The sequence below is a fragment of the Xiphophorus maculatus genome, chromosome 14, assembly GCF_002775205.1.
Source record: "Xiphophorus maculatus strain JP 163 A chromosome 14, X_maculatus-5.0-male, whole genome shotgun sequence".
Classification (NCBI taxonomy): domain Eukaryota; kingdom Metazoa; phylum Chordata; class Actinopteri; order Cyprinodontiformes; family Poeciliidae; genus Xiphophorus; species Xiphophorus maculatus.
In genome coordinates, this window is record NC_036456.1 from 3,539,123 (window position 1) to 3,548,686 (window position 9,564).

Sequence of the window (9,564 nt, forward strand, 5' to 3'; positions counted from 1 at the left end):
GATAAAAATGGGCAACAAACTGGAACTACTCTACACTATGAATATTGATAAGCAGTACCATCGTCATGTGACGACAACGGCGCCGTGGCTTAGTTGGTTAAAGCGCCTGTCTAGTAAACAGGAGATCCTGGGTTCGAATCCCAGCGGTGCCTTTTCCGTTTCAGAGTAACTGTCATTCATTGATTGGTGCATTGTAATGGTTGATTCTTCATAAATAATTAAAACCAACTTAAGAAGCTGTTCTTTTCAGTAAAAACCATTCCTTAAGAATAGTTTTCTTTTTTTATAATAGAACACGCTTTTTTGACTGCTGTGTGCTGCATTGAGGCGCCACCTTATGGAGTCAGTCGGGAAAGTAAATTCAGTCAAAACAGATTCTGCTTGACTGTTAGTAGGTTCTGAGTTTCGACTTGCTGCAGCATTAAGAGTCTTAATCAATAGTAAAATATTAATAAAGACGTTTTACCATTAGCCCCATTTCCTGTAAATTCACTTCTCAGACAGCCAATCAAGAATAACATTCAGTTCAAATTCCCTCATTGGCGAACGTCAGCAGTTTTATGAGACGGGGACTTCCACAATTAGTACTGCACAACACACACACACACACACACACACACACACACACACACACACACACACACACACACACACACACACACACACACACACACACACACACACACACACACACACAAAATGTGTTATCTTTCAAGTCCATTAAACAGCCAAAGGTCAGCAGGGTTTAAAAAATCTTAGGATTTTCTTCCTTGTTATTTTCACAAATAAAGTGTGAGCTGTTCAATATCGATCAGAGATATTGTTGACGGTACAAAGACTAAAACACCTTTTAGCGTTCCAGGAAAAGCATTTTAATCTCACTGCTTGCAGATCAATTATGAATCCGACCAAAATTTGGCCAAACAATCAAAGTTCAAAACTTTTCAATGAAAAAGAACAAACAGACTTAACTGACTGACTTCTACCAACAGGTAGTTCAATAAGAAGTGGCTTCAACAAAGACTTCGTTTCAAGGTGTGAACACTTATGTTATGCAACCAGGTTATTGTGACTTTTTTGTTTGTTGGAGGACTTCACCTCAAACTTGTCTCCTGAGTCGCTTTATTTTAAGTCTTGCTGCATCAGAATTCCAGTTACTCAGTCTCTCTGCCAGCCTTACAGCTGCTACTGTAGCAGCTTCTCCTTGAGTTTTCATTTGATTGCTTATTAAAGATTTTCCCTTTGACGATGTAAGGCAAACATTTAAGATCAATCTGTACTCATTTTGCATCTTCAGCACTAACCTTAATGTATGGAAGGTCCAAAAAAACATGACATGAAGCCAAAGTTAATCCAGTGAACAACAGCAACCGCTAGAAAACAGGTTTGATTAACACCTCCTTAAGTAACAACATGACCTCTGACATTGAAAACTATAAATAGGTGCAGTTGTCAAACATTTTTTATTGTTTGCGTGCATGCATGTGTGGGTGTGTGTGCACTTTTTTTTATTGCCATGGAGGGTCCCAAACATGGGAGTCCACCAACAAAGAGGGGCCCTGTTTCATCATGGGGCCCAAAATGCTGGACTCCACTATGAAACCACTCTAAAGCAGCTTGGGTTACCCTCCTAACATGCCTCATGCTTTTTTTTCACTGGTGTGTGTGTGTGTGTGTGTGTGTGTGTGTGTGTGTGTGTGTGTGTGTGTGTGTGTGTGTGTGTGTGTGTGTGTGTGTGTGTGTGTGTGTGTGTGTGTGTAGGGGTGCACTTTCAGGTATGCAGTTGGTCTGCTAGCATAAAAGAGCAAAGTTTTCATGATTTCGACTGTTTGAATATTATTTGTAGAACGGATAACAAAACAACAGCACTGAGGACAGGAAGTGATCAGATAACACTGACTCATTTGTTTGCAAACACATTACATGCCTAGTTAATGAACTAGTTAATGAATCACTGAACTAATCAATTCATGAATGAGTAATTTCTTTAGGCGACAAGTTGTGTCAGCCTTCGCTACGAAGGACGACAGAGGTCAGCTGCTGTTATTTAACCTTTTAACTCTCACCCCAAATGCACTTACCTGCAAGACACCAGTTTCCTTGTGATAGTTTAGCTGTGAACTTCAGAATAAAGCTAGAAAGATTTGCATTCACTCTCACACACTTGATGATAAATAAACACTGAAAGTAAGAACTAGAAAGTGAACGATTTTAAACATTCATGTGTTTACTGTCGATCCGCTGACTGTACCACATCTTTAGGCTCAATTTATGTTATATCCTGTTGACAGCAGTGTGAGGAACAAAACGCTCAGAATTAGCAGAGTCCCCTTTGTAAAAAAATAATAAAGGTAACAGTTATAAAACCACTTGACCCAACCTGCAGTCACCACACCCAAACACACTGATCTCAGAAACTGCTCTATCTTTTCAAATAAAATACTTAGTCACACAATTTTGAGATGATGGGTGGAGGAGGAAGAGACATGACTTTACTATGAAATTACATGACAAATAACAAGTTGCTTGGAAACCGTATGCTTAAGAAATCTGTCATTTTAAAAAAAGAGACTGTTCTTTGAATCATTTAGTGGTAACCCTCCAGTTACGTAATTCCTTTTAGACAAACAAACTAATGTAAACTCTGAATTTATTTATTGTGGGATAAATTTATCCCTGTGTGTTATGTATGTTCAGTTTTTTAATAAGGCCATTGTACCTAGTTTACTTTTTTTTTCTGTTTGCATTGTGCCTGAAATGTCCCAGGCTGAGTCGGTTTATGTCTTCCTGACCTTTAGCATCCAGTAATACTGCACAGGCCTCTGGAGTCAGGAGGGTTCTTTGTGTTTGTCAGGCTTTCAGACTGGACTGCTGGCAGCATACACTCATACGGTAGTTGTTCACACTTGAAATTGATAATAGGGAAATTTTTAATAAGAATCTCTTAAATGCTACTTACAATTTCATTTCTTCAGTCTTGAAACAGAAGACAAGCAGAAGCAGATTTAGTGGGTGGAAGAAGGTTCAGATGCTTTAACTGATTCTAATGTGAGAGTCTTCTGACTCTATTCCTGATGGCCAGAGAACTAATGGATTCAGTCTAGAAGAGATAAGAAGTTTTTAAGAAGTAACAAAAGTAAAATGGGATTGGGCTCTAGATGACTCTTTCCCTGATAGAATTGTTTGTTGGCTCAACTAAATGTTTACAGAGAGAAATGACTTCTGACACTGTACTGAAGTATAAAGAATTCAAAATGCTGATGCAGAAAATCAGAACTCGAATTAAATGAGTTACCTAAAAGGAAAAAGAAAAAAAAACATCAGATAAGATAAGCACTCCCTATGCATTGCTATGGGCAGATCCCAATAAAGAGACATTCTATTGGTTGTAGAACAATAGGTGCCTGCCATGCAATGCATAGGGAGAGCATTATCTTATCTGCTGTTTTTTTTTTTTCACCTTCAGGTAACTCATTTAATTCGAGTTCTGATTTTCTGCATCAGTATTTTGAATTCTTTATACTTCAGTATCCTTTAAGCTTCAGAAGTCATTTCTCTCTGTAACCATTTAGTTGAGCCAAGGAACAATTCTATCAGGGAAAGAGTCATCTAGAGCCCAATCCCATTTTACATTGCCCATAGCAATGCTGTCCCTATGCATTGCTATGGGCCCCAATTACATAACTGAACCAAAATAATTCAAATAAGTAAGGACTGCTACTGTAATATAAAAGAAAACCAACACTTTGAAACAGTACACTCATTCAACCAAACTTTACCACCCGGCTACATCGATATGCTCCTGTGACTCCAAGTGAACCTTGTTTTTTTTTTGTTTTTTTTTTTTTTTAAATATGTTACCCAGTTGTGCCTCAACAAATTACTTGATTCTATCAGGTGAATTTAATTGTTTTGTTGATGATGTGGCTTTTTTGGTAATACTATTTTAAAACTTTTTAAAATAAAGTATTTTATTTAAAAATAAAATAAAATGTTTTTATTTTACATTACATGTGGCATGTAATGCGCATGGTCTAACCTTACAAGAACTGCAGGAGGCGCTGCTGAGCATGGAAAAATGGTAAAGCTCCAGGGATAGATGGCTTTCCTGTGGAATGTTCTAAATCACGCTGCTCTGTGTTGGACGTCCTCAGTGTCAGTGTAGAGGGGAAAGTGTTGCAGAGCTCTGCTCACTGTTGTTCCTAGGAAGGAGAATCTTCATGAAATAAAGAATTAGAGACCTGTCAGTCTGTTATGTGCTGATTATAAAATCTTCTCAAAAGTTCTGGCATGCAGATTGAGAAAAGTGATCAAGTTATACAAGTTGATCAGTCTTATTGTATCGCTGACAGATCAATAAGAGATAACATATCATTAATTCGAGATTATTTGGACATAAACTTTGCTCTGATTTCCCTTGACCAAGAAAAGGCATTTGATTGGGTGGAGCACCGACGTCTCTGCAACAGTTTGAAAGCTTTTGGTTTCTCCTCTGGTTTCATTGCCATGATTAAAACCCTCCCTGGTAACATTGATAGTGAAGGTCAGTAATGGCTTAAGTTCTCCTTTTAATGTAAAGACAAATATTCAATAAGGTTGTGTAATCCCAGGAATGGTGTATTCTTTAAGTATTGAACCTTTGTTGCGTCAAATCACAAAAACGTCACAATGTGTGAAACTAAAATACATTTCTTTACTTTTCCAACTTTCTGCACATGCAGATCATATTATGATAGCTACAACAAGACAGTCACATGAACTTATTTTAACTGAAATTGTCAAATGTTTTGGTGGAATTTCTTCATCCAAAGTTAATTAGAGTAAGAATAACTAATTTACCTGATGAATTGAAATGGGTACAAAATGGTTTTAAACATGTGTGTGTTTACTTGGGGGATCAGCTGATGGTCTTCCATCAGATGGAGGTTGGACATCCATTGGCTATAACTGGAACCTGTCCTGTCCTCAGCCATTTCATTTCGGTTCACCCTGGGACAATATGGCAGTGACTTCAGAACTGTTGATGAAAAAATGTGATACCACTCTATATGTAAACATGATGCTGATGTTAAGGAAGTGTTATCAGGAGAAGACAAAACATTGATAAATGGATGGTTTTAAATTAATCTGGAATTAGACCAGAGGATACTTACAGTACTTATCTACCAACCCTGAATAGGAGTATCTAGTTTCTATACTTTGGATCACCATTATTAGCTTTTTCTTCTTTTGCTCTTTCCTTTGGTTTGTTATTTTGTTTGTATTTCCTTTTAATTCCTTTAAAGCACTTTGTATTGCCTTGTTGCTGAAAATGTGCTATATAAATGAAATTATCTTTACCTTTGTGTGTTAAGCCACAGCTGAAGGATTTTGAATGTCCCGGTCTGTTTTTTTTTTTTTTTGTTTAGAAAAGAAAAAAGAAATGTATGAACACCACTGGGTTCTCTGAATGGAAAGAGACATGCTACGGCTTTAGGCGCGGTAAAGATAAACGATAAAAACATATTTATACTCCTTAGCATCATGACTGTTTCATTCATACCATTTTCATTAAAGCTTATGTTCTCCAACAAAACCTGTGTTTTTGTAGTTTATGTCAAATTTAAAGCAGGATGTTACAACATGAGCTTCTTTAACAGTAATGACAACTTTTCTGTTGGACTGTAAATATCATTAGTATTCCATTCATTTTATTACTATCTGAGAACTTATAACTTTATATCATGATATCATGATTCCAATTCATATAAGAAGAGGCTCTGAGCAATACTCAAATATTTTTATTATTTTTTAAAAAGAATCATTTCCACTGTTTTTGGCTTCAGTCTGCTCCTCTTCTGCCTCACTGCCTCTCCAGCTTTAGAGAAGACCTGTGAAGACGCGTGAAGCTATTCTCACACAATTTTTAAAACACACTCAAAATCCCAGTACTCTGGTGTTCCTGCTGGGAATAAAGTTGTCTATTCAAACTCTAGCTAGTCTCTGTCTCCCTGGGTTCTAACTCACTTGTTGTGGTAGAACCTGTTGGTGTGGCACTAAGCCACATTAGCTCAGGGCTTATATGCACATTAAGAGAGTCAAATGGAAAACCTCACATTAAGGCAGCATGTTTACTGTTTTGATAACCAAAAATATTAATAATTAGATATGCCATATGCTTACTTGAAGCCCTACATACATTTTTAATGAACGCGACATGAAGATCAAATGTTTATTTATTTCCATATGACCATGTTCTTTACTTGCTGCATATTTTTAGAGCTTTCTGTTAAGAAGTTGGTCTTTCCTGTTTCACCTCCCCCACAGTGTTTCTAAACTTTCCTCTTTTTTTTTTATACGTCTGGTCTTTGGGGTGAAATCATTCTTGCCATCACTGCTTCTAAATAATAATGAAACTAGAATGAAAACACCACAACAGCTCAAAACAACCCAACATACTAACACTGCCTAACACTCTCTTTCTTTCTTAATGTGTTTTAAATGGCAGTTTTATAACCTGCTGCTGTTGTTTCCAGATAAGCAGAGCAGTATATGTGTCACCGCTGATGGAGTGTCCCAGAGTTCAAAGTGTAGATGGAAAATTAAACCAGTCCTGTTGCTGCGGGAACCAAGAGCTGATCACAATTTGCACGAGCGAAACACAACAAAGATGTTGAAAATGATAATGCGTGGATTCAACATGAAACAGCGATCAGGTGAAGGAAAACCTGTTGGACATGAACATATTCCGCTTTAAAGTTTTGTTAAACTGAAACAAAGGAAGCGACTGATGAACGGCTCTGGTGGGCAAGTGGCCACATTCAACCCATAAAAGAAGAGAAAATCATGCCAAGGCAGTGAAAAGCTTTTAATCTTTGACTCCAAGGTCTTTCATCTAAGCTACATCCATTGTGTTATATGGCTAATAAAGCACAATGCCATATTTTACTAAATTAAAAAGCTAAACATTGTAACCTTGTAAAACAAAAAATAAAACCTAGGACTATTTTTAGGATTGCTAATTAGGAATTACTAAATGATCAGAGGTATTATTGAATCACTTTCAAAATTTCTGTCCTGCAAAACTATAAATATCAAAAAGAGTAATGAGTGCCTGAATGAAATGACATCAGACTTATTAACACTTGTCACTGAACTCAGCCATTCTAGCATACACACTATCCAGTGGCAAGCTACTGGATAGTCTGACAGAAGTGAGGCTGCTGCTGACAACACCGTGACCTCTGACCTCCACCAGCAGGCAAGGCGGGTGAAGCATCCTGTCCAAGGACACAACGACAGAAGCGGACAAACTGAGCTAATGTCAAAATATCTGTCTTGTTTAACAGCAGCAGTAAAGCTCCTTCAAGAACATTACAGTGTGGTAAAAACATGCCAGCTGCTGCCAAGTTAGTTATGTAAAAATTCTGAAGTATGCCCAACCAAAATGAAGCAAACGGGTTGGATCTCAAAACTTTATATCTGAAATCTGGAAACTCAAAAAATAAAAACTGAATGAGAAAATAGTAATAAAAAAAATGTTTAAAAAAAATTCTGAGAAATATCATCATTTGGACCTAAACAGAACAAACACAGTTACTCTGGGCAGATTCCACAGTTTATGGCTCCTGAAAATGGAATGACTGTGTGAATGTGAAAAAGGAGATTTTGAGATCTATCTGGAGTAAATTGGCCAAACAGACAGTAGTGGAACGTTTGCTTGGTGAAACATATGAAGATGTTTCCATGGCTTTTGTTGAAATAGAGCAGACATGTACTGTCAACATTTTTAATTTTAATAGTTTGGTTTGTTTAGTTTTTCTATTAAAGTTTTAGTCATTTTGACATCTCTACTTGTTCTCACTAGGAATATACTTATTACTGAAAATATACTCCTTATTTCTGTCTATGTCATCTCACTTTGGCTACTAGACAACTTGATTCTTCCTCTAAATAATGATTATTGACCATCGTTTCCACGGCACCGCTGGTTGTATTTCCTGTCTGTGTCCCAGGAAGTTACAACCTTTGTTACTCTTTCCTAACTTGAGCGTCAGAAATTGATTAGCATATGATGATTGATTTGTTTGAAATTGTTAAAGTCATTATCAGCTTCAATTTGACATTTTTACAATGTTAATATTTAGGTAGGTTGGTTTCATGTACCATGGCTGTATCAGTATAACTTAACTCAAGAATCAGTATTACATTCAATGTGATGATCAAAATGAGATATTGTGGCCCTTTAGGGTTACCATAATGCTTCATCTCACTCTTCCTCCTCTGTCACATTAGCCGTCATTATCTTCCTCCTGCATAGAGTCCATGAATCTTTTGTGTGGTTTTTTCTAATTTCCTCCTAATTGGAGGAAATTTCCTCCTAATTGGAGCCATGCTGAACATCTTGATTATCTGATCCCTAATGTACGGACCCATTTAAAAAATGAGAGCATGAAAAGTTTATTTATTCTAGTAACTCAACTCAGTGATTCATTCCACACAGACTGATGTCTCTTTTTGAAGCCTTTATTTCTGTTAAAATTAGAATATCCAGGACTAAAGGGTTTTTCTATTGTCATACCACCTTTGTTTGTTTGTGGTACGGAATTCAGACTCAGGTCCCAGATTAAGAAATCTAATACAGAAATACAAAATAAATAAATAATAAAGTAATTTATGTGATTCATAGATATGTAGGGGTGTGTGCATGTGTGTAAATAGTTTTACACACACGCAGGTCTCGGTGTCCTTGTAGAGAACCTGCAGCACTCTCAGACGTTTTCTGTCAGCCAGTAGCATTGTTTCTGTCGGCTTATCTTCATGTCATCTCTTGATCCACAGAGACCCAGAGACACTTCTATTTCTCTGTAGTTCTCCATCAACCACCTTATAACAAACATCAGTTTCTCTTTCAGCATGAAACCACGAAATTACTCATTGATCACCACCACCTGGTTCTATAACTCCAAGTCAGTTTAAGCTGTGTACCTGAATGTGGTTCTGGTCTTCTCACAATATTCCACTTGGATCAGTAATAGTAGTGGAAGAAGTCAGTTCAGAGAGGCTCAATCTAATCCTCATTTATGCTTCATTCTCTTTCTCCCAACCTGTATTAAGCCGATTAAGAAGAATACAACAGTAGAGGAATTATATTTTAGCTGTAGAATATTTGATTTTGACAGGAAAAAAATATCAGCGCAGTAAAATCTTGCTCTTAAAAAAAAGGCTGAGATTACGTACTGAGAAATACAATTTTCAGACAGGAAAAAGGTGTTCCTGGGATCAAAGTATCCTTTTTATTACACAATCAGAACTTTTACAGTACACATTCTCATTGTGAATAGCACTTGATGGGCATCCCCACCCTGCTCGTGAACATTCAGCAAGGTCATCAAGTAACTCACACCAAATTCAAACCCAAAGGGAACACACCCTGTCCCTATCACTCACAGTTACTTATTTACCCATTTTGCAACATCATGTACAGTTATTCAGCCTCTGCACCACCCATCTATACTCACTTCCACGTGCTGATTTAGAGACTTTCTCATCCTCTATATATACTCCCCCCATCAGACACTCGGT

General features: G+C 37.1%; 1 non-coding gene across 1 annotated transcript; it reads left to right on the top strand.

Annotated features, from left to right (window-relative positions):
- The first annotated feature begins 78 nt into the window (after nucleotides 1-78).
- trnat-agu lies at nucleotides 79-152 on the top strand. Its single transcript has one exon. It is a non-coding gene; the product is annotated as a tRNA-Thr (tRNA).
- Nucleotides 153-9,564: the final 9,412 nt, after the last annotated feature.